The 24,980-nt window shown below is 39.7% G+C and overlaps 1 protein-coding gene across 2 annotated transcripts in view; it reads right to left on the reverse strand.

Moving 5' to 3' along the window:
• Hs3st5 (heparan sulfate-glucosamine 3-sulfotransferase 5) overlaps positions 1–24,980 on the reverse strand; it is a 264,834-nt gene that overhangs the window by 200,579 nt on the left and 39,275 nt on the right. Inside the window, exon 1 of one of the 2 annotated variants that reach the window (XM_050138002.1) lies at positions 4,307–4,501. The exons of the other annotated variant lie outside the window; for it this stretch is intronic. The gene's annotated coding sequence lies outside the window, so the exon portion shown is untranslated. Of the gene's footprint in view, positions 1–4,306; positions 4,502–24,980 lie in introns of those variants that run through there. 2 annotated transcript variants of the gene reach the window in all.

A 24,980-nucleotide genomic window follows, 5' to 3' on the forward strand; every position in this document is an offset into this window, starting at 1 on the left:
ATAATGTGAACCCATTGCTCAAGCATTTCAATTAATTAATGATACAGGGCAGGTCTTCTGAATAAATATATTTGTCACAGAGTTTTTATACTAATTAAAATTTGATACTCAGCCACTTTTATTTTTTTTTAATCCTCCTCAATTCTATGTATACTTTTCTCAGCTGTGGCAGATATTTTTCTCAGTTTTAGTGTGTATGGTTTTTGGCTTAATTTTGGAGGACACAATATCTGATCACAACTGTTCCTGGGTCCTTCTGCCTATCTGCTAATCCTTGCTGGTTTGGTTTCCAATATATAATGCTTAAAGTTTCTGAAATCTTTAACATATATGTATTTTTTTATTTAAAAAGTCAGCATCAAACTTAATTTTAGTACTTATTGCCATTCATTAGTTCTTTCACTAGAGTTGTATTCTACATATTTTTTTTCTACTTTTACCAAATTTTGCCCCATCTTTGCTTATAACCTGGTCGGTTGCACAAATCTAATATGAAGTTCCCATTAGACCTTCTCTTAGAAGAAGAAAATTTATGTAAAATAAACTTTTATTCATTTTTCCCATCTGTATGGCCTGAGGCAAGGAATCATCTTCTTAAAAAAATGAGTTTCTTCTCATAATGTGGTGCCTGCCTGCCTACAGGAGAGCCCTGCTCCACTAAGTATTACCTTTCATTCAAATCTTTCTCCGTTTCTCAGCAAACTAATAACATGGTGTCAACACACCAGAAAGGGCAGGACAATGGCAGTGATTTAGGCGGATAAAAGTGAGACTGAACAATTACAGAATCACCCATATCTGCACTCCTTTTAAACACATTTTCCATTATTTTTCGAACATACATGTCATGAGTTTTTAGAATATTTTTGTTAGAAACTTAAAATTATTTTGTACTTATGTATATTTGTAGGTGTACAAGTCTGTGTGTAGGTATGTGCACATGAATGCAGGTGCCAACAGAAGAGAGAAGAAGGTGTTGGATCTCCTGGACCTAGAGTTACAGTGTAGGTACTGGGAAGCAAACTTGGTCCTGCAGGAGAGTAAAAAGTGATCTTGACTGAGACCCAACTCTCCAGCCTCCAGTTCTTTAAACTTTGGTGAGTTCTTTGGCAGCATCTTGCAGTGTTTCCATGGTTCTTTGCTTCATTATCATGACCCACTTTTTCTTGTTCCTCTCCATGTGGAGTCATTATTGATCCAATTCTGTTTTTGCTGGATGATAATCACCCTTGAGGAATATCTATGTTATTCTAGTAGACAATTACTGAACGATTGCCTTGACATTGCATAGAGTAAGAATGACACCTCAGAGGTGTCTACGATACTTCTATCTGCGGAAGACATAACTGAAACACTATCTCCCTAAAAATCCTGTCATATCTTTTTACATGTGGCACAGAAAAATGTGTGCTTCCAAAATGAAAGCAGCCCCTTTCTAGTGCTGGGGCCATAACAAAGTACAGAGAAAGCACTGAGCTGGCTAGGATGAAAGTCCAGACTTCTTCCCATGCTTGTCAATTCTCAAACCCATTGTGGCCACTTATTTCTATGCCTCAGGTTTTTTTTTTTTAATAATCTGCGTCTCTTCCCTAGCCCCAGATCCATAAGACATTCCCAGAGACTTGTAGGACTCCCTCTACAAACTCTCTTCTGCTGTGGCACACGCAGGACAATGTATTTACTGAGATAACATTTGATTAATGAGAAGACAGAGTGAGGCACATAGACATCACAGGAAAGAATATTCTGGAGGCACGAGGTGCAAAACCTAAAAGTAAAAAAAAAAAAAATCCAGTGAACTTAAGGACTTAAATGTGGCCAGTATGGGACTAGATTGGGTTGTAATAAGATTAGCCAGAGATGCATTCCGAGAGGTGTGAGAGCAGGGGTAGGACCAAGAACATGTTTGCAGCCCACAGCAGAGCTCTTGCTTTGAGAAAAAAAAAAGCCAGTTTTGAGGGGTGACATATTAATTGAAAAATGATCATTTTGGTTCCTGCATTAACTCTATGGAAGTAAGGGGAGAGGAGACAGACGGAAACCAAAACTGTGCAGTGGAGCAGTGGAGACATTACTGTAGCAAGGACCAGGGTAATATGACAGGCATGATGGGAAGCAATCAGAACAATTTCGAAGATGGAGTCAGCAGGTAGGTTACTCTGGTGGATCTATGATAGAGTGTGAAGTACAGTGTTCTGTCTTTATGAGCTCTAAGAACTCCCTGGTTTCTACTGAATGAAACAAAGTACTTCAGAAGAATTATAAAGAATATTGGAATGAGCTTTGCATCCTCATTCCTGAGATGCTTATTAGAATCCAAATAGTGTAATTCTTTTACAGTTCCAGGGTAAGCTCCATGAGAGTGTTATCAGCCTATTGGACTGGTTGTATTTAATGCTGCAGACTGGGTTGACCTTCAAAGAGTAAGGGCAGGATGAGAAGCAGTGTTTGAGCTGTGTGGCACTCCAGTTAAGTGGTTTAAGGGTATAAAGAGAAAAATATTCAGGATACTGAGACAAGCAAACTGTCTTCTGACAGACAAGTGCAAACCAGCTATGTTCCAAGAAAAATTGGACAACCAAATGTGTCATATGTGACCGGATGATAGTGAATGAGCAATGGGGAGTGATCAGGTTGTGTGCAACATGGAGCTACCGGTAATCCGGAAAGAGCTATTTCAGGAGAACGGTCAAGCAAATGATCCAAAAGATCTAAGCAGCGGAACTAGGGATGGAGTCTTGATGAGTTAGAGGGGTTCTATTCTATAAACAAGAATTAGATGGCAAGGAACATGTTAAGTGTAGTATGCCTGAAGATTACAGGCAAGAAGTAAAAGTGCGATTGTAGTTCGAGGGAGAGTAAGGCAATGCAAAATCAATTAAAGATGAAAGGAAGCACAGCGTGTTCCATGCTGGGATTGACCAATGAAGGTGCTCCTTTGGCAGCTCAAGATAAAAAGACCGAGGAGAGGTTTGGGTAATGTTTAAAGATGAGATTACCTCAGCATTACATTTTCAAACTTTATCTTTATAGATCATATTTTATAAACTATAGGGCAATTTCTAAAGATAAACTTGGGGACTAATGGGCACAAATAAGTCAATTTCCAAGTACACTTATTAATTCTTATTGGACCACAATATCCACGTTGTATCAAATCTTTGTTCTTTCTCATGTCCGTCTATTTCTACAAGGAAGAAATGAATGAAATGCTATTAGTTCAGACATTGCAGAAAGGCGCCGTGGTGCTCTAGGTATCGTAGGACAATCTGTAGCTCCAGAAGCTACAGTCTCAGGACAATGGCTTGCTTGGCAAAGAAGGGGTATCTGTATGGCTTTGGCTTCTTTCGGCTTTCAGCTTGGCTTTTGTTTACAACGTAAAGGTTATATCCAGGGAAATATATAAATACTTCAAGGGGGCTGGACTTGGCTAAATAAAGAGGATGGGAAATAAGAGGTCAGCCTGAGATACATAGTGAGACTCTACCTCAAACCAAACAAACAGCAACAATGCCAAATTCACAAGGTTCTGTTTTTCAGCATCAAGTCTCAAGCATTTAGAGGTTCCAGTCTATTCCTAATAGGGATGCAGGCGATTAATCATCTTTAACTCTAGATTTAATTGCTTTCTTTGTGAACTCTGTAAGAGGGTGGCTCATAATGTCAACAGACTAGACTGTTAGTGGTAAGTAAGTAAAATGGAGGATTAGGAAAGGAGAAAAATGCATTCTCTTCCTCTTACTTCCTTACAATAGGAAATATACCGTGACTTTTTAAAAGCAATTATATAAACAGTTACAGTAATTATATCAAAATAAAACTGTTTATAAAAATGCAAATCTCAAGGTTTTTTTTCCTTTTTCCTTTTAGCTGTTGGAATTTTATCATTTGTGTCTGCTGAATAAACAGACACATTTCTGAGCATGATGTTTGCTGCACAAAACATTTCATAGGTAAAGGGAAGCAGGGAGCAGTTTCTGAAAAAGGAATTCATTCTATACCGTGCCATGCTTGAGTACACATGTGGAAATTTCATCGACTACAGGAAAAGCCATATGCAGATATTATTCAAGGATGGTTTAAAAGGTTAGTCCCAGAGGTTTATTCCTATATCCCTTCTTGAGTAAAATATGCTACCCTGAATTGCCGCTTGGCCTTAGGTTGCATCTGGAATTACAGATGGAGGAGAAGTGATGGCCATTTTCTCCTGTCTTCCGCTCTTTTAAAATATATTTTAAAATTCCGCAAACATGAAAAGGTCATCATAATTATAGTTGATGAGAGCATCACAGCTTTAATTTCTTACCTTTGGGGAAGCCGCCTGGGGTGGGATTTGAGGTGGGCAGGTTAATGGGGGGAACAATAGATGATTAAACACAGCCTCTGACTGACAGCTGCTTCCCGACATTTGGGTTAAGTCATGAGGGAGGCGACCCAAACAGGGCAAAGGAGCAGGTTTACATGTGCTCTTCAATTATTCTTATGAGATTTATACAGCTCCATAAATGAACACCATGCTGCAATAAAAAAATATGTCAAAATCAATAGGAATTCTTGCTGTTCAATTCTTCTCCTGCATGGATTTGAATGTAGGCAATTTAAGGAGTTATTCCTTTTTTTTTTCTTGCCATTATTACTAGTTTCGCTGTCTCAAGAATTACCTTTCCTGTATAATTTTGCTTGCAAATTTAACAGTCTTCCAAGGTTTGAGCTGAAAGGAACAGAAAAGTTTCTCTTTAGTAAGTAGTAAGACATCCCAATATGAGAGTTGACGTGAACCGAGAAGCACAGGTGCAGATAAGGGGGCCTTTATGTATTCATTTGAAAATGCTGATGTTCCAGTGTTCTTTAAAAATTTCGTGAGATTGGGGGTCTTAAATTCTTATGAAGAACCTCGGATGATTTTGGGCACCAGTCAGATGAATTCAGATCTTCACATCCTGACCCTGAAGAAAAGACCCCCAGGAGAAGATGGCAGAGGGGAGATGGGTACACAGTTGAGGCAGAACGGAAATGGACTTTGAACGCTGAGAACCTCTGCATGGATTTACATTCCAAAAAGAGGAAAGCTAGAAGGGCATTCTTTATTTTTCTCTGCATAAAATTTCACATACACATGCAGATCTCAAAGGGTTCCCTTTGCAAACAAGCTGGAAATGTATTCTCCATATCAATAAAAGAGGGCAGCTAACCAGACCCCTGATCAGGAAAACTCCATGCTCAGGATGGACCCTGCCCCTATGGGGAAAGTTCTCTCTCCTTTTCTTTCTTGCTGTTCCCATTCTGCTTAGACAGTGATTCTCAACCTATGGATTATGACCTCTTGGGGAGTTGTATGACCCAGTCACAGGAGTAGCATATCAGATATCCCACATATCAGATATTTACATTATGATTCATAACAGAAGCAAAATTACAGTTATGAAGTAGAAACAAAAATAATCTTATGGTCAGGGGTCACCACAACATGAGGAACTGTATTAAAGGGTACCAGCAGGAGGAAAGTTGAGAACCACTGTCTTACATAAATAGTAAAGAGGTAGGGTAATGCAAAATGAGGCAATTTTAATGGCAAGAAATAAGCTATAATCTCTTTCTCCGACTGTTAAACAAAGATTCTGGAGCTACTGAAGAATGGTAAGCTTCTGGGTTATTCCAAGTTCATATTTTTTACAAGAAGAAATCAGCATCTAAATCAGTACCGAGATGCATGTGCTTGCGTGTTCACCTGCATCTAATTGAAAGATAATATATTTCGGTCTGTACAACTGAAATCCAGAATGTGCATGCAATGAGGAAGTGCTGTTTCAGAAAATGCCCCATAATTGATTCTTCTCCTTAAAGTAATAAAAGGGAAATAAGGGACATTGGGTGGCAGCATGGGGTTCTGCAATGGAATCACCATTTCAGTGGTAACTCTAATCCATTCTTTCTTCTTATGAAAAAATAGTGCAGTCTGTGCTTTGTATGTTATATGCATTTCTGAGACTGTGCACTTATAGGCCCTAACAAAGCTGTCCCAAGTGAATGTTGGAATTGCAGGATAGGGATGCTCTCTATTCAAGACAGTTTTCACATTTCTGCTAGCTCCCCCCAACTGTCATCATTCCATTGCATGCTCAAAACAGCCTCATTACATTTGGACATGGCTCAGTATGGTAGGGCTTACCTTGAAGGGAGAGGGCAGAATAGGCATAAGGCATGCCCGTGGCACTGACAGGGTAGGAGAAGGAGGGCTACCTTTTGAAATTTGAAGATTTTTGGACAGGTTGGCTTCAAACAATTTGTTCATTCAGTTGACAGGCATTTACCGAGAAATTACTATGTGGGGTAACTATGGCAGGCAGCAAGAACACAATGATGAGTCATAGTCCAAACCATCAGATAGATACCTCATGCAGTAGCTTTGAAGTTCTTCCCCAAGAGAACAGGAAAGGGCAGATGTCTTAGTTTAGATTTCCATTGTTGTGATAAAGACTGCAACCCAAACAGCGTGGGAAGGAAAGGGTTTATTTCATCTTACAACTCCCAGGTGACACCCCATCACTGAGGAAATCCAAGGCAAGAACATTAGCAGGAACCCAAAAGCAGGAACTGAAGCGGAGACCATGGAGGATTGCTGCTTTCTAGTTTGCTCTCCCTGGCTTGCTCAGCCTTCTTTCTTATATAGCCCAGGTCCACCTACCCAAGGGTTGTGCAGCTCATAGCAGACTGGACCCTCCCACATCAATCATGAATGTACCACAGGACTGTCTAAGCCAATCCGATAGAGGTGGGTTTTTTTCCCCCCAGTGGAATTTTTCTCTTTCCAGATAACTGTAGCTTGATGTGGGATTTCCCTCTGTGGGCTGTGAATACCATTGGTGAATAAAAAACTGCCTTGGCCTGTTAATCGAGTGTAACTTAGAAAGGTGGGGAAAACTAAACTGAATGCTGGGAGAGAGGAGGCAGAGTCAGAGAGAAGCCAAGGAACCACCAGAGACAGGTGTGCTAAAACTTTGTTGGTAGGCCATGACCTCGTGGTGATGCACAGATTAATGGAGATGGTTTAAATTAAGATGCAAGAGTTAGTGAATAAGAAGCTAGAGCTAATGGGCCAAACAGTGAATTAAATAACATAGTTTCTGTGTGATTATTCAGGAGTCTAGGAGGCTAGGAAACGAACAAGCAGACTTCAAACAACACCAGCTTGTGTTAAGTTGATATAAAGCAAAACACAACATAAGAAGCAAGCAAACAATTGCCAGAATATCAGGGAATTTAAATTTAGAGTGAGGAGGAGCAGAACGGAAGAACATAGCATTAGAACTAGGCAATGTTTTAGACAAGGAGGCCAACCCAGGGAAGTGTTAGCTAAGCAAGACCTGAGTGGTCCATGATACAAGTGTGAGTGTTCATTGGTGCATGAATGTGTGCATGTATCTCTCTGTGTGGAGAGGAGTGTGCAGACAAAGACAGGGTGAGAGGGATAATGTCATCAAATGTATTTTAGGCAGAGGGAAAGAAGCTCAAAGAAGGGGAAATGGTCCAGTTGACTGAGGCCAGGAAAGATGTGCGGACACAGTAAAAAGCAGTTCAGTGGGCCAGTGGCTCCTCAAGATTCTTCACCTATTCCTTAGAAGTTGGTATGCAATAATTCAAGGCGAATATGATACCTCTGTCTCTCCTCATTTGGCCCTCAGGGCCATACAGAAAAGTTTCAGAAAAGGGTGGATATCTGAGCCTGAGTGAGACCTCTGGGCCAAGGACACAGAGCATTTCTCAGATAAGATGAATGTTTGGCAACAGATTCAGGACTCCCTGGCACCAGGGGGAAGCAGAATCAGGCTTGTCCTACTTACATAGTTGTTAGTAAGTCTTCTAGAGGTGAAACTACTGAATTGTGTCAGATAATATTCTCCTACCTTCCCACAGGTCGATTTGTAAAGTTTGTTTCAGTACAGGTTCAAAAACTTCAAAAAGTATGATTCTTGAAAAAAGTTTGAAGTCAGTAAATATTACATTTCTTCACTCTCCCCTCCCCTGAGCCTTCAGAGATTCACTTTCAATTTGTATACCTTTGAAGATAATCTGACCTGCTTATTCACAATTCAGTATTAAAACCAAAGTAGGGCACCACTGGCTGTAGACAGAGCCTCTAGGAATTGTAACTAATGGGTAATAGTCATGAGACCTCAAACCATCACTAGACTGCAATGTACCTGCCAATGTGGGTTTTAGGTCAAAGGGCTTGTGGTACTTCCTTCAGCCAGAAAAGTCTGTTCCTTTAAGTAACTTACTAATCTTAACAAGCTTGGCAAATTTCTTACTAAGCAGATACTTTTTCAACAAGAAATTAAGAGCTTGGTATTTAATTTTCAGATTCAGAACCAGAGAACATATTCCAGAATTTATAATAGGCCATTTCCCCCAGAGGTACCATTTAATACAACTCAATGATTCGTTGTACCTTACCATTTTTGTCAACAGAGCAACTTACAGAGCAGCTTGTAATGGCATTCCTTAATTAAAATGGTGGATTATAGTAAGCCATGCTTTGTGAAATACACCTGTGTAGTCCTAAGACATAAGAGACGTTTATTGCGATGTTAGTCCTATGCAACAGTGTTTTACCATGAACATTTTGGACTATGTCCTAAAAGAATTGAAAGTTCCTCTGAAAAGTCAGGTGAATTTTCTGGTCAGCTTTTGAATAGCTTGACGACAGTAAACTTCTTTTCTCTCTGGAGTCATAACGATCAGGTTCCTCGCCTTCCATTTCTCTGTTATAATCTCTTGTGGCCACTTGAGAAACAACTGCCACTGCACTGGCATTAGGGGCAGTGAGTGAGTGAGAAATCAAACTTGAAGGGAGGTAAGCTTTTCAATCTGCTGTCAAGAAGGGAAACACTGCCCCTCCCTTCTGCTTCCACCTTTTCTGAGCCCTGGCATGGTGTGAGGTCCCCAAGGGAACACCAGTGAGTGTTTTATCTCCTCGAAGTGGGGCAAGGCTCTCCCCTCCACCCTGAAAAAACACTGAATTGTTTATTTCAGATGAGCCCTGTGCTTCTCTGCTCAACCCCAGCAAAAAAAAGAATGTTGACTAGCGTTCTTGCTGAAGACACTGGGAGAAAGCAGGGCATTGGAAGCAGGAAACGCCCTGAAGGGGGAGCCAGCAGTGTTCCAGAAAGCAAGGTGCTGATGAGATGAACTGAAATCACTTGGGATTTTACAGTTTAGAGGAATGTGTTGAAGTTCTGGGGGTTTTCTGTGGTAATGAAACACTCTCAAACTTTAAGTATACAGACATCAGAAATAGCCGGACATGGCAGCCTTGGTAGCCCTAACAGGCAGAATGATGAAAACAGGGAATCTTGACTTTGTTTATCTGTTTATCAGTCCGGCCGCCCACATGGCTAGGTTATGCCCCGAAATAATTACACGGAAATTGTCTTCTATTAAACACTGCCTGGCCCGGCTAGTTCCAGCTTCTTATTGGCTAGCTCTTACATATTGTTCTAACCCATTTCTAATATTCTATGTAGCCCACGAGCTGGCTTACCAGGGAGGATCTTAACCTGCGTCTGTCTGGAGTGGGAGAATCATGGCGGCTCCTCGATTCAGCTTCTTTCTCCCAGAATTCTGTTCTGTTTACTCCACCCACCTAAGGGTTGGCCTATCAAGGGGCCTAGGCAGTTTCTTTATTAATAAGAAATCACTCCCACATCACCTATCTATCTATCTATCTATCTATCTATCTATCTATCTATCTATCTATCTACCATCTATCTATCCCAAAGTTTATGTGAAGAAACAATTCATTCTAAAGTGACTTCTGTGTTGATAGAGGAAACAAAAAACAAACCAAACCTATGTGTTTTCCAGGCCCTCTCAAAGCTGTAATGTGCAGACACTGGCATTCTTGCGTCTTTGAACTCAGGATTCCATTTTGCAGGCAGTCTCTCAGAGTTGAATCCTGCATTCTTGCCATATGCCAGGGGTTAGGCCATTAATATGTAAAAGAAGCTGGTATCCAGAGAATTGACTTTATAATTGGAGAACACCAGAATAAACCTAACACTTCTCCAACAATGCCCTCCACAGTTCCCTCTTCTCTAGGCTATTAGGCCCTGTCCAATTTTCTGCGTCTGGTAGAGGAAGCAGCTGCCTCCGTGTGCTGGAGAAACTTTAATTACGGGGCTTTTCCTCCCACTGGAAAGCCTCTTCCTGTGGTTTGGAAGCTTGAATTATTCAAGTTCATGTTAATACATTTTGCTGAATGTGCAGCTTGCTTACTGGGGTGCAGGTGGGGCTGTTTGCATTCCGTGGATCTGATTTCTCTCCCTCCTCTGCCCTCCTTTCCTTTCTCGTTTTATTCTTTTCTCCTTGTAAGGCAGGAACCAAGGGACACTTATCACCAAGACTCACAGAAATCATGGACAGAAAAATCCAATGGAAAATTCCCAGGTACAACTCTCTCCTATTTGAAGTTCCTTTTTACAGGAGATGACATTCTCAGAACCGTTAAGTACATTTCTTCCAAATCCAAGCTACACATATTTCTTCCCCTAAAAATTTCAGTCAATAAGACAACACTTCAACTTTTCTGTTGAAGCCGTAACGCAGTAATGAAGAGCCATGGATGCTGGCCTTAACTTCATTTTTATTTTTCAAAATTTATTTCACTGAATGCTGTATAAATAACAAATTCTGAATTTGAGTTTTTGATTAATCTTTTAAATGATTTGATCAATGCAAGAGTCCCAGTGATTCTCTATCTATCTATCTATCTATCTATCTATCTATCTATCTATCTATCTATCTATCTATCTATCTATCTGTTGGTCTTGATTTTGACTTGTTTCTTCTGACTACTCAACAAACAAAATCAGCAGTGAGACACTGAGAACTGTTCCTGGATTAAGAGTTACTGTGCTCTCTCTGCTTGGTTGGTCATTCAACACTTGCAATACCTCATAGGCTTTTATTTTCCTGTAGTAGTAGAAACAATCATAATAACTATTCAAAATAGTAATGATGATGTGAACACTATCAAGAGACTGCAGAAATAACATAGATCACATCTGCTTTGTTTTTTCAAAATTGTCAAGTATGAATTAAGGAATTTTACTGTTATGTTCATGTCCTGAAGTGAACATCATTGTCACATCTTCTTTTCCAGTTTACTCGGTCAGATGAATAAAACTGCCTTAGAAATCATGACTCCATGATGCAGAATTCTCTTCCCTCCCTAAAGATTAAATCTGCCTAATGAGAAAAAATAACAAACAAAAGGTCAGGGAGGAGATATGCACCCAATAAATGACTAGGATGCTAGAGTCTGCTAGCTCATAGCTGAAAGCCTTGGTACAAATGACTGGCTGAGCCATGCTGCTAGAGAGTGTTTTCAGTTCCTGTAGGAGGGGAGGTTTGCAAAGAGATCCACAGGTGATTTTCTGTTGGTTTATTTGTTTGTTTCTTCCAGAGAGGTAGATTATTCAAGCAGAATATGCAAGCAGGAAGAATGTATTCAAATTAAAGTTGCATAGATTTATTTTTTTTTAATCAACCAGTGTTTTGAAGTTTCACTGGTGAGTGACTATATGTTTTAAAGCAGGTCTGAGCTAAGGGATTAGGTCTTAGTTCTAACTTCCCTGCCACTGTGTACCTCCTCAATCATATTCCAAGGCATATAGACTCTTCCTGACTGTAAGTCTGTGTTTAAGATAACAGAACTCAGAGAAAAGGGTAGAGGTAGGCACCAATGCCACTCAAGGGCAAACAGGCAGAACCCTCAAAATACAGTGATAATATGGAACTCTCCAATGCACCTTGTGTCCACAGCACACCTTATAGTCATGTGTCTCATACTCATGTTTCTGACTGTGACAGCTACACATATGATGGGGATTCCGTGAGTTTTATTTTCTTTTGATGTAGGGTTTCAGTCCTGATTGTCTGGAACTCACTATGTAGATAAGACTGGCCTTCAACTCAGTGAGATCTACCTGTCTTTGCTTCTTAAGTGCTGGGTTTTAAAGCATACACCACCACGCTCAGTGAACCCATAAGATTATAATGGAGTTTAGGATTCATATTGCCAAAGATATTGGAACTAAAGTGTCACAGTGTGGTAGTGATATTTTTATGGTGAAACTGGAATAACCAAACCTATTCAGTGCCAATCATATGTAAGTACAGCAGATACACACATGTATAGCTATATGTTGTACCCAATACTTATGAATGAAAAAGTATCACTGATTTCTATATTTTAAACTATAATTTTAATCTTTAGAGTATAATCTTCTTAAATAAAAATTACTGTAGAACAGCATGACTTGATATATTGGAAGTGGCCTTCAATATCTCATGGTCACCATGTTTCCTGATTTTGTAACAAAGGGCTTGTTAAGTGACTGATCTCTATATACCGTCTAGGATGTGGAAGCGTGCTCCATAATTTTAGCACAAGGACAAGTCTGTGTAATCATGAACATACCCCTATCATTAAATGATATACATGCTGCAACATGTATGGTGTTCGCTGTATGTTTGCATGTGTGATAGCTCAGAGTAGCAGCATACCAAATTTAAAACAAAATCTTTAAATTAAAACTGAAGCCTAAATTGGCCCTCACTTCAGCTTTATGGAGCCTAGCAAGTTCTCTACCGTGGCAAAATGAGTGACACATAAAGTGGTATAGACTGGTCTGGAAAGCTGCCAACACTAGGAACCACTTTCAGGCATTTATGTAAATTGTAATAGGATTTCAAAGAGTGGTTCTCTGTCCATTGGAGCCCTATGGAAGAATAAACAAAGTCTCTCTCTCTCTCTCTCTCTCTCTCTCTCTCTCTCACACACACACACACACACACACACACACACACACAAGAGAGAGAGAGAGAGAGAGAGAGAGAGAGAGAGAGAGAGAGAGAGAGAGAGGAGAAAGAGAGAGAGAGAGACTCTGAATATTATTTGACTTTTGGAAAGAAATTCCTTAATAGGTGTCAACATATTGAATCTTAAGGATGTCACATTAAGTGAAAAAAAACAGTTACAGAAAAATAAACATTGCATTATTCTATCGATAGAATTTATCAGTCAGATCCTAGCATCATCAAGTAGGATGGTCACCAGTCTCAAGGAAGAGAGAGATGTGGAGGTTTCCATGAACGGTCGCAGAGGCACTGGCAGCAATATGAGCCAGTTCTAGAGACCTACTTGAAAGCACCATAAGCTAGTCAAGAGCAATGCGCTGTGCCTTTTACACTCTACAAAGTGGAAGACTCTATCAACATAATACTTGAAAAGATCTGAATAGATATTATCCAAATGCATCATATTGCATTGCTTAATTTGCTTAACACAATGCACATATCATAATGCTCTGAGGAATAATCTTGCTTTTATTTTCAATTAAATGTATAATTGCTGATTTTGATTCTTCTGTTATATTAGCTAACCTTGGATTAACAAAAAGAGAGCTAATAATTTTTTCCCTTAAGCATACAATTTTGTTTTACATTTCCTTGTGATTCTCTTCAGGTTGAAGCAAAGTAATTAAGTTTAGAAAGTAATATAGGAAGTTAAAATAACAAGTGTCTTAACAGATCAGCTGTCTCAGCATTCACCACAACGCTCTCTGCTTTGCTGTGGGTGGATGGAATGACTTAGAGGTCAAAAGCTACCGAGCCTGACAACCTGATAGGATCCTTGGAACCCATGTTGTAGAGGGAAAGAACCAACATTCACAGGTTTGCATCTGACTTCTACATATGTGCCAAGGCAAATGCCCCTCCCTCATGCACAAAACAAACAAGCAAACAGACAAATGTGATGCATTTAGGAAGGAAATATGTGCCTGTCACTTTTGCCCACTCACCTTCCCTTGTGGAGCTGCTGTGATCTTACCATTCAGAGCTGCAGCCTCAACACACGGAGAAGACAAACAAAATGAAACAGACACGAGTGTGCTGCAGACATGAGTGTGATGCCTCTTCAGAGGGGCCTAGAGGGGAACGGAACTGCAGTGTTTCTCTTGCAACCTAGAGTATTTGGATTCGTTCTCCATTTAAATCCCACATGCAACCATTATACATATCTATTTCAGACAAATGAGGAAAACTGCCCAATTAGAAAGAATGGAAAGATCATTTTTAATGCCATTTTAGATTCTACATTAATATAACTTTAACAATATTGGGTACCCACTCCAAAACAGGCTTGACTCTGAATTATTTATGTATGCCTAATTTTATCACAAAATTCTCATTTTTAACTTTATTTGAAAAAATGAGGAAATCAAAGCATAGACATGTTGATTATCCTTCCCAAGGTGATGTGGGAGTGATTTCTTTCTAATCTGTTGCTTTCATTTATTAATAAAGAAACTACCTAGGTCCATTTGATAGGTCAACTCTTAGGTGGGTGGAGTAGACAGAACAGAATGCTGGGAGAAAGAAGCCGAGTCATTCAGTTGTCATGATTCTCCCACTCCAGACAGACGCAGGTTAAGATCTTTCCTGGTAAGCCACCTTGTGGTGTTACACAGATTATTAGAAATGGGTTAGATCAATATGTAAGAGCTAGCCAATAAAAGGCTAGAACTAATGGGCCAGGCAGTGTTTAAAAAATACAGTTTCCATGTAATTATTTCTGGTAAAGCTGTCCGGGTGGCGGGAAGCAGCCCGCCACCTCCTATTACAACACCAAGGCCTTAGCTCACAGAGGCTCCACGCTCACCTAGCATCTATGCAGGTGATGTAGCTACAAGCTTCCCTACGAGACTTCCACTACAGGTTTAACAAAGTTTATGCATGCGTATACATATGTCACAGGAGTTTGAAGGGGACTGTGTAAGAAAAAGAGCAGTGGGCAGATAAGGAGGTGACAGGACAGGGCAAGGTGGCATGGATATGGGCAAAATATAAGAGATGCTAGCATGAAAATGTTTTATGAAACTTATGGCTACACAGTGGATATACGCCAATGGCAATTTTTGAAATTAGCACAAGTGAGGTTGCAGTTGGTATAACCACCAGCTTCTCAAATCCATATGATTCATTGACTCCCTCTCTCAGGGTCATTAAGCAGTTTCCTGCTGCAACAATAGGACAAATAGAATCTCAATGAATAAGAAACCTTAAAGTTTGGTCTATTTCCATCACGGTCTTATTCAGGAGGCCTAAACAGAAAGAACACAACCGACTTTTTAACATGTATCCAAGTCAAGCACCCCTACTCAAGATAGACAGAAATCACCACGGCAGAACTGATCAGTGATCTGATCACTCCAGTATCCTATTCTAGAAGTGCTCTGTGCTGGCTAGTTTATCAAAAGACATATCCCAGCTCCAGCCATGAAGCGGCTAACTGTGCACTGCTTTGGAACATAAAAATTTCCCCTTTATTAGTGTCTAATGACTCCCACCTAAAAGCTTCCAGGGGAGTAATCCTTGAAATCTTTTCTGCTGAGACTAGAGCGTGTGAACCTCTTACTCCAATACACATGCACACACAGTCACATTTGCATTGCCAGTAAAAAATTAGGTTATTCCTGTGGATCTTAAGAAAGTTGGGAATTACTTAGAACCATCATTATAAGTATGTTATATGAAGGATGTCGATAAATGATCAGTCCATTAGAATTATGGTAATGTGTAACCACAGTGACATCAAGAGGGAAACAGCAACTGGTAAATAGCAATGGGGATAGACCAACATGGGCAATTACTAAATGACAAAATTCAATGAATGTGTTTGAAATCAGGAAATCTGTGCAGTGGTACATTTTACTTTGCTTCATACATGCATTCCACCAATCACTGGTACTATATTTAGGACTGACAGGTTTCTAAAAATACCACTGGTGTGTTTATGTATAACTACGTAGGCTTCACAAGGCTCCTAAAAGCAAATTCTTATTTTGAGATTTTTTTTCCTTAATATAAAAGGGCATAAGACCATCAGAGACTTGTGCTGTTCACTTCCAGTTTCTCAAGGACTTACTCTTAGAGCCCTAAGCAATCACACCGAGACAGAAGATGGGCAGGCAGAGACCTAGATCCAGACATATGACACAGGTTTGGTCAATGTGAGTGATAATTATCTGTAGCAGGATAGACCACTAAAAAGGTTTTATGGAGAGGACTTTTATGCTACCTTTTACCAACTCTTTCCAAAATATGTTCTCTATTGTGCCTTGTCTCCAGAACCAGGATGCTAGATAAGGTTTCTATTGAAAGAAGTCAATAAAAGGGATTAATTTTGATGGTGAAGACAGTTGATACTTTATCTTGGTGGAGCTAACAGCAGTAAAATCCTTGTCTGACTTCTCCTCACTGCAAAGATACATGGTTCCCGAAGAACACTGACTGTACTATGGACTTTGGTGTCTAAATGCTTTGCTTAATTATTGAGACAGAGACTTATATTCAACACATATTGACTAGAACAGTATCCTACACACAATAGGCCTTCAGTAAATGTGTTTGAAGGAGTACTTGAATGAATGAGTGACTATATTTCACCACAGACTTGGCTTTTCTAACCAATGTTCTCTTATAATTTTCAATCTGGAATCTTCACGTTTTCCAATATGCTCAATCGTCAGGTTCACAAAACCATTTTGAGGTTTTACATGACAAAGACTGACTCTAAAGACAATGCAGTTACCAGCAAAAAACAGAACCCACATTGGGCACTGGTCAATGCTATTTATAAGTTTTCCTTGGGTAGGAAAAATGATGCCATAGCTGTAACTGCTTCCAAATCAGCAGAGTTGAGCCAACAATTCAAGAGAAGAAACCTGCTTTGGATATTGACATTAAAATGAAAGACAAAATCTCTAGACATTCTACTTACCATCTTTGTCCCTGCTATACTTAAATGGTCCCAGTCTTTAGATTTAATCACCAACCATGCCCCCCACTTTCAGCACCCTGATTCTGCCTAAGGCAGGCTGCAAAGACCCCTCCTCATTTTCAGGAGCTCTGCAAATGCTGAAGTCACCAGCTGAGCTGTAGCTTTTAGCTGAAGAGACTAATGTTTCTTGTGTAGTTTTCCCTGGAAGGTTGTGAAGGTCAGTATGTTCTGGAACTTTTACTTACTAAGCTCCTCACAGAGAACTTCTTAATATGTACAGATTTTATACTTTGTAATCATTGAAATCAGAAAGGTTAACCAAGATGAAGTCTGCGTTTTGCAAACTCCTTTCCTATGGGCTTTTACATCAAAGCTAAATGCTTTACGCTCCAGTCCCTCTCTTGATCCCAGTTCTTAAATACCAAACTGCCCTCCCTGTAAGTAGCATAATACTCATAATAGTGAGTATTGTAGCTTGCATTAGAGATAAAAGATTAGATAAAACTTCTCTTATAATAATGATTACCGAAGTTGGGAAGAGCTGGAAGGAATGGACCATAACTGGATGAATGCAATTTCCTCAGTTATCACAGAGAATCGGCAGCGTTATACATGGCTTCTTTCCTTAAATCCCACACTGGCCCATTATTCCAAAGTGATTCATTACAGAGAAAACACCACCCAGTTTTTGTTTCTATTGTAATTACATTTTTAGAATCTAATTAGCATGCCAAAATAGTTCTTTGAAAGCCACTAAACAATGCGAATCAGCTTTCGCACTGTACCCTCTTAGAAAGGTGGTGTCTGCTATTCTTCCTCCAGCAGGCCAGAGGAAGGAGCATTGGAATAATTGGCAGTCAGTCGGGTTTAAAGGGAGAAATCAGAGCTTGTCTCATGGAAAGAGTCTTAAGTAGTTGAAGTTGCAGCCTGCGATTTCTCCTGTAAATTATCCCCTTCGGATGCAGATCAGATTGAAATTGGGCTCTGACAGAGGGGACCCCACAGAGCAGTGCAGTCCAGAGGGATTTCAATCTCTTATGGTTGCTCCCTTCAGTCTCCTGCCTCTCACCAACCTTGTCCTAGGAGGATAGCCCTGACTTCATTGTTCCATTGTTTGAATAGACTTAAATACCAGATGGTCTCTAAGAGTAGATGCTAATTTTTTTCCTTTTGAAATATATATTTGCTTGGGAATGCATTTTTATTTTTAAAATCATAACTGGACAATTTCTAGGTGACATATTGTTATGGCTACTAAGAATATATAAAAATATTAAAAGGAGACAGCTAATGTTTCAGAATGTGTGACCTGTTTTTTTTTTATTTTATTTAGTTGAAAGACATTAACTGTCATCAACGATGTCAAAAATGTGTTATAAATGATTTGTTTGTAAACTTTCTCTCTGCTGGTCCTGCTGATTGCACTACTAAGGAGCAAGTGTAAAGGTGGAGCTGGGGACCTGACTGTGCCAGGCTCTAGGGAGGTGGCTCTCATCAGCACCTTATCTTGGTGTAACTGTCAGGAGGGCAGTCATCCTCAGGCCCTCCTGGAAGCAGACTGACAAGCCTGTCCTCTAGAGATGATGGAAGTCCTGGGATGGATACGTTCTGTCCACCTCCCCTGACACAGTGCCTTCGCACCCCTGCTAATTACATGATGTGCAACCTCCAAGACCTCTGCTTTGAAGCAAATGGCAGGCTAGTTAAACAGGGCTATCGTCAAGTGCATTTCACCTAAGGGAGCCAGCCAATCACTGAGCAGGTTTCCTGTTTTGTCTCTACCTGTCAGTGTGCTACCACCTTTAAGGCCTTGAAGAGTAATTGCTCCTAGCATCTATGCAGCTGCAGGTCAGCAGTGAATGGAATAGAAAGAGCAGGATACAAAGTCAAGTCAATCATTAATTTGACAGATATTTATGAGGCTGAGTGCGGGGCAGCCACTGAACCTCGGATCATGTCGTCCACTTCCCCATCTGATAGAGAAGATAAAGTCTGTGCTCTGGAAAGGGTGAATCTGATTTCTGCAAGGCATTAGTGAGCTCTTATAATGCCCTAGCGGACAGGATGAGAAAAGGTGGACTGTCTTGTACGAAGATTGATATGAATGTCTGATAAACGGATGGTGCCACCAGGAAAGAGATCCATACTGCCAGGCCCGCGCGCTCAGAGTTCAGCTGTTTCTTATTCCGCATTCGTTATCAGCGCCTTCAATGAAGACTTTACAAAGAGCCTCTTTATCAGCTTGGTGGAAAGTGCTTCGGCTCCCGGTTGAAGGCTCTGTTTGATGCAAGTCAGGATTGAAATTCTGAAAGTTTCTGTTTTCTCATATGTGAACAAAGGATGGCTATACTATCATTATAGAGTTACTCCGAGAATAAAAGGGAATGTGTGTTAACCGAGGGAGCATGCACCTACTCATCCAAAGGGTGTCTTAAAGAACAACTCCTCAGAAGACAAAGACAAAAGCCTAACCATTGTGGTCTACCGTGAAATCAAGATTAAAATGATCTTAACAATGGAATAAGGAATTTAATAACACTAAAAGACATAAAGTGGCTGTGTAGTCATTTTTATGTTTCACAAGTTCTTTATAATCTCTTTTCAGTTAATTCTATTATAAAATGTGACGATGGCAGAGTCTTGTTCCCCTTTTGCACTGTGATAACAGACTGTATATATCGCTCTTTCTCTTGTTCTCTCTCTCTCTCTCTCTCTCTCTCTCTCTCTCTCTCTCTCTCTATGTGTGTGTGTGTGTGTATGTGTGCTTGTCTGCAGAGACAGTTACTTCTCATGGTTATGGAGGTTGGGGTATCCAAAGCTCAAGACAATCATATCTGATATGCATTTTCCTGCTTTGTTCTCACCTAAGACTTTATTCAGCGAGTGTGTGCTTATTCACTTTTTCATATTCTCCCCTTCTCTTTCCCATACATTAATAAAATAAAGGATGTGTGTTAAAAAAAGAGTGGCAACGCTATTTTAAGTCATTACTATCTCTTTCCATTGTCACCTTTTCAATTCAGAAAATACATGTCCATCAGAGAATAAAACTTTTCAGAAAATGGTACTAAGTGGCCCTCAGATGAGTAGACACCTCTGGTGAGCACGATGCTAGGCACAGAAAACTCCTCCAGAAGATCAAGTTCTTCTTCATTACGAGATTAAAAGCTTCAATAGTACAAGAAAAATAAGACTAAAAGTAGAGACTAGCATGTTCTTATCCACCACAATTGCAGATGTGTATTGGTAGCCAGAACTTTCCCAACAGAGAAGTACACATTAACGTCATATACAGGACTTGAAAATGCAGGAAATCTAAATGTTGTGAATATACTTTTCATATGGACAGAACTGTACCCATTATACCGAGAAATACAAGGCCATTTAGCCCACTATTTTTTTCTTCCTTTACAATATTTTGTATGATTAGCTGTTTGGAGCACAGATACACAATAGAAAGAACTTCAAAATCTAATAGAAATGTGTGACACAGACACACAGGATTATTCACACAAGATGAGTGTATGGTTCCTTAGACACAAACATACAAGGAATACTTCTACAAGTATGACACTAGTTCAGAATCAACAAGTGGACTCCATTGAAATCTATCCTCATCGTTTTACAGAGAAATAGTAGCCCCAAGACATTCCCTGGATTTCCCCGCATAGCACATTACTTCAATAAATCAGCAAATATTTGAACTATGATTCTGTACTGTGTTAGTATGAATTGGATAAAAAGAATACATCATAGGTTACTCATTGAACTTCAGCTTAAGCTCTTAAAACAGTAAGGGAATCTGCGCTATGAGGAAATGCATTGTGGTATGGGAACACGAAAGCCAGGAGCAGCCTTAGGCATCTGGATTCTGGCAACATAAATGAAGGGATAAGTAAGCAAATTTGAAAACCCAAAGTCACAAAGGAAATACTGCTCACAGGGAAAGGTGTCCTGGAGGACTTTTGTCATGTTTTTTAATGTAGACTCAGTAAATTCTTTTTCTGAAATTAAATTCAAGCTCTCTGAATTTATTTATTAGTAATAAAGGCCTTTCTCTCGTATCTCCGAAATTGTTCAGTTCCATAGGAATCTAGTAAGAGGTTTTGGGAATAAGGCACTGTGTCAGATCCGAGGGACACAGAATGAGTGTGGTTGATGTTTCCTTCCAGGACTGACAGTACCACAGCAGACAACAGGCAGGCAAGGGGTATGTGCACACTGTAAGTCACTACTGCACACTTGTCTCAATTAATAAGAGCAGATCTATACCTGCTAGTGTGTTCCAAGGAGTGAATACAATAAAAAAAAATTTGGAATAAGAAGCCAGAACAGTGCTTTTAAGAACCACAACATTAATGTTTTTTTTTTTTTTTATGACTTCCTATTGTGGGGACCCACAGGTGTGAGTCCTATTCCACCCTGATTAAAGGTCAGAGAGTTTGAGCTTATTTTTACTCTTCCAAAGTTGTTGACAGCAGGTGTGGCTACAAACAAGAGACCCTGACCTAGGTGTGATTACTTGATGTTTTGGACATTAAGATGGCCTATAGAGGTGGAGCTTCTTTACCTTGATCAAAGATCATTGAATTCAAGCCTATTCCTGCTCCTTCTTTTTTTTTAAATTGAGCTCTACATTTTTTCTCTGTTCCCCTTCCTGCCTCTCCCCTCTTCTTCAACCCTCTCCCAAGGTCCCCATGCTCCCAATTTACTCAGGAGATCTTGTCTTTTTCTACTTCGTTTTAAAATAAGTGGTTTGACCCAGAGAGTAGCTGCTCACAGGATACTGTTTCTAGGGTATGTCCACTGCATATCATGCCCCAAACATCAGAATGCTTAACTCAGAAAATGGTGGTTTGATATCTTAAGCTTTGAAGCAAGTAATTGTTCTGGTTGTCCTTTGTGCCACGACACAAGTCTTTGGCCTTATTCCCCCCACCCGTCTTTGGATTGGGGTATATAAACATATGAAAAATGAACACAGGCAGATTCAGTATTCAGTGTTCACTGAGTTGCCCTCCTGTTACTATCCTATGTCTCTGTATTTCTTTTGTTAATGCTGTCTATTCTGCCTAACATTGATAATCCACATGCCCCTATCCTGGAATGCACAAACTCATCAAGGCGGGGTCGCCACATCCCACTACTCCTTTACAAGATTTCGTGTGAATGTTTCAGAGGTCCACTCTCCATGTGATGGCAGCATGCCATCATAAATGAAATATTAGTATATTTGTAGAAATTGAAAGTAACTGAGAACTGTTTTGATGAATTAGTGCTTCCTTTGGGGAAAGGTTGGTCTATTTATTATTTTTATGTGTGCATCAATATGAATTTATGTGCACCATATGTGCACTGGTGCCTGGAATCTGGAAGACACCAAGGTCCCCTGGAACTGAAGTTTGAACCACTTAATATGGTTACTGGGAAATGAACCCAGGAACTCTGCAATAATAAGAAATAATTGCCCTTAGCTGCTGAGGGACCCATTTTAGTGCTATCTTAATGACTGAAATTCAAATAAATTAAACAACAAAGATTGACTGAGATGATTTCTCCACTGTCAGAAAGTTTAAATGACCTTTATAAGACGAAAAAAATCTTAATAAAATAGAAATATATGATTTATCTTGATTCTTTTTTTCCTATTTCAGACATGCATGTCTAGTAGGGCTCATATTCTGGTTCATTTTATTTTACTTTTTTTGTAATCATTTAACAGTATAAAAAAATACTCATTAGAATCTGCACTGGGAAGTTTTCCATAGATGTTAATTTTATATCTTAACAAAATCTGGGCTACTGTCTCCCAACACTCTCAGGTGCATAATGCATGTTAGAAATGTCAAAGTAAATTTCCTGTTAGTCGCCACAACTTGGTAAGTTTGGGGATACTGTTATTCTAGTTTCATAGATGAGAATTATGATGCTTCATCTTTATAGTCCACTGGACTGGATGTAGAGACCCTGCGGAGGCACAGTGCTGTCTTTGGTAATCTTTCTTTGGGAAGCTAGCTTCCTTTGGAATGTTGCACACATGGACTAACATCACTGGTGAGAGGTAATGTGTAGTACTGAGGACAAGATGCTTTCCTTTTCTCAGCTGCAAAGACATTGTCAAAAGCTTTCAGCCAGCCCATGGGAGTTAGTAAGGAACAAGGCACATGTGATTCAGTGAGTCCTATTCCCAGAGGTAAAGAAGGTCTATATTTAGTCTTGACACCTGTTATGGGTAAGATGTTAACTGTCCTTCAACAAATGCTCCTGTGTTGAGGATTTCCAACTAGAGCTTCTGCAGGGTGAGGGAAAGTTGATAGTTTTGCAAAAAAAGCTAAAAGTGTTCTATATTTATCTACTGAATGCTAGCTAAAAGGTTCATGGGGGGTAGGAGCAAGTTTGAGGAAATAAGTGACTGAGGGCATGCCTTTGATGGACACATTCCTAGACCTTCTTCCTGGCCACCGTAAGGTGAGAAGTTTCATTCTGCTAAACCATTTCACAATTATATAATTCCTATCTCAGGCTCAGAGCAACAGCCCTGTGCCTGTGGACAGGACTAAAACAAGCTCTTCATATTGTAAAATCCTTTATATCAGACATTTAGTAACAGCAATAAAACTGAATAACACAGTATTCATGGTACCAGTATATGTTTAAGGCATCTGTGTTCCAAATAAACCATTCTCTACTCTCTGGGGACCGGAGCTCTTTATACTGCACATTGTCCCAAATATAGTAAAATCCTAGGTTTCTTTCTTATCCTTGACCTGAACTCAGTTTCAGGACATGGGCACCCTCCTCCTTCTCTCTCTCCCAGAGGATGTGAGCATATGGCTGAGAACTCAACTGCATTCTGGGGCTCTATTGAGAAAGGGCTAGGTTTCCCAGGACCATGACACAACCCTGCCATGGGCCACTATTTATTCCTCACCTCTTAGGTATGCTTGCTAAATTTAGGAGAATGGAAGGGCAATCAAGGACTTTAAAAGAATCCTTTAAAAGGAAAAAGCAACCTCATGGATAATTAAACAGCATTCCCAATGTTAAAACGACAGCATATATTCATTAGGTCTTTGTTGGCTCTCAACACCATTGATGACTCACCAACTTTGCTATCCAAGCTGCAAACCACACCGTTTGAGGCTCTTTTCTCTAAGATTAGCAAGAATTTGAATGTACTCAGAATGCTGCTGAGTTATTCTTGCCAAAGTGTCAACCTAAAAACTGTACTTCAGGTCGGTAGAGGTATGCACTCATCTCATGTGTGATGAGTCTGGATGTCCTTACTATAACTTATAGGTTAAACCAGGTCATAAGAAGGAGAGAAAGATCACTCAATTTAGTCAACATGATCATCAAAATGTAGGCTCAAGGTAACAGTAACCTAGGCCTGAAGGAAGCCCCAGAAAATGATTGTTTAGTGATCAATGAGCTATGGCGGCATATGAGAAATAGTAAGGAAGGTCATGCTTAAGTTTATTAATGATAGAGTTTACCTGGTTTTATTTCTTCACCATGGCTATAAGTAAAATTAAACCATCAATCATACTCCTACTTAGGTAAAACCTAGGATAATAATTCAGATATATAGACACCAGGCTAAAAGACATTAAGACATCTGAAAAGCAACAAGGGATAATGAAATTTTTTTTTTTTTTACAACAAAAGCAGAGAGCAGGTTCTTGGGACATAATATGTAACTGGAAATAATAATTAGTCTTTTTTTTTCTGGGTAAGTTTCAGCTAGGTGAGTTAATGAACAAAAGATTGCTTTAAGTCTCCTTCTCAAGCTCTTCATTCCTGTAAGAGCATAAGGATCCATCTTCAGCCCCCAGTTCTTTGTCTCATGCCCAAATCATATTGTCTTTATTCACAAAGAGAGCATGTCACTCCATCTCAAACAAGAATAAAACGATCACATACTGAATCTATCAGCTGATCAGCAACATCGACACTACTCTTGCTGAATTAGGTTTGACCATATTTAAATTGTGCATAGTTTGGAAGAAGACCAATTGGTGAGGAAAGAGGGAACAAGAGGGAGTAATGGATGTTACAACAGAAAAGTACAATGGTACATATAAATAAAAATGTGTGTGTGTGTGTGTGAGAGAGAGAGAGAGAGAGAGAGAGA

This window comes from Alexandromys fortis, unplaced genomic scaffold, assembly GCF_014885135.2.
Source record: "Alexandromys fortis isolate MF-2015 unplaced genomic scaffold, M_Fortis_MF-2015_v1.1 scaffold_14, whole genome shotgun sequence".
NCBI classification, from domain to species: domain Eukaryota; kingdom Metazoa; phylum Chordata; class Mammalia; order Rodentia; family Cricetidae; genus Alexandromys; species Alexandromys fortis.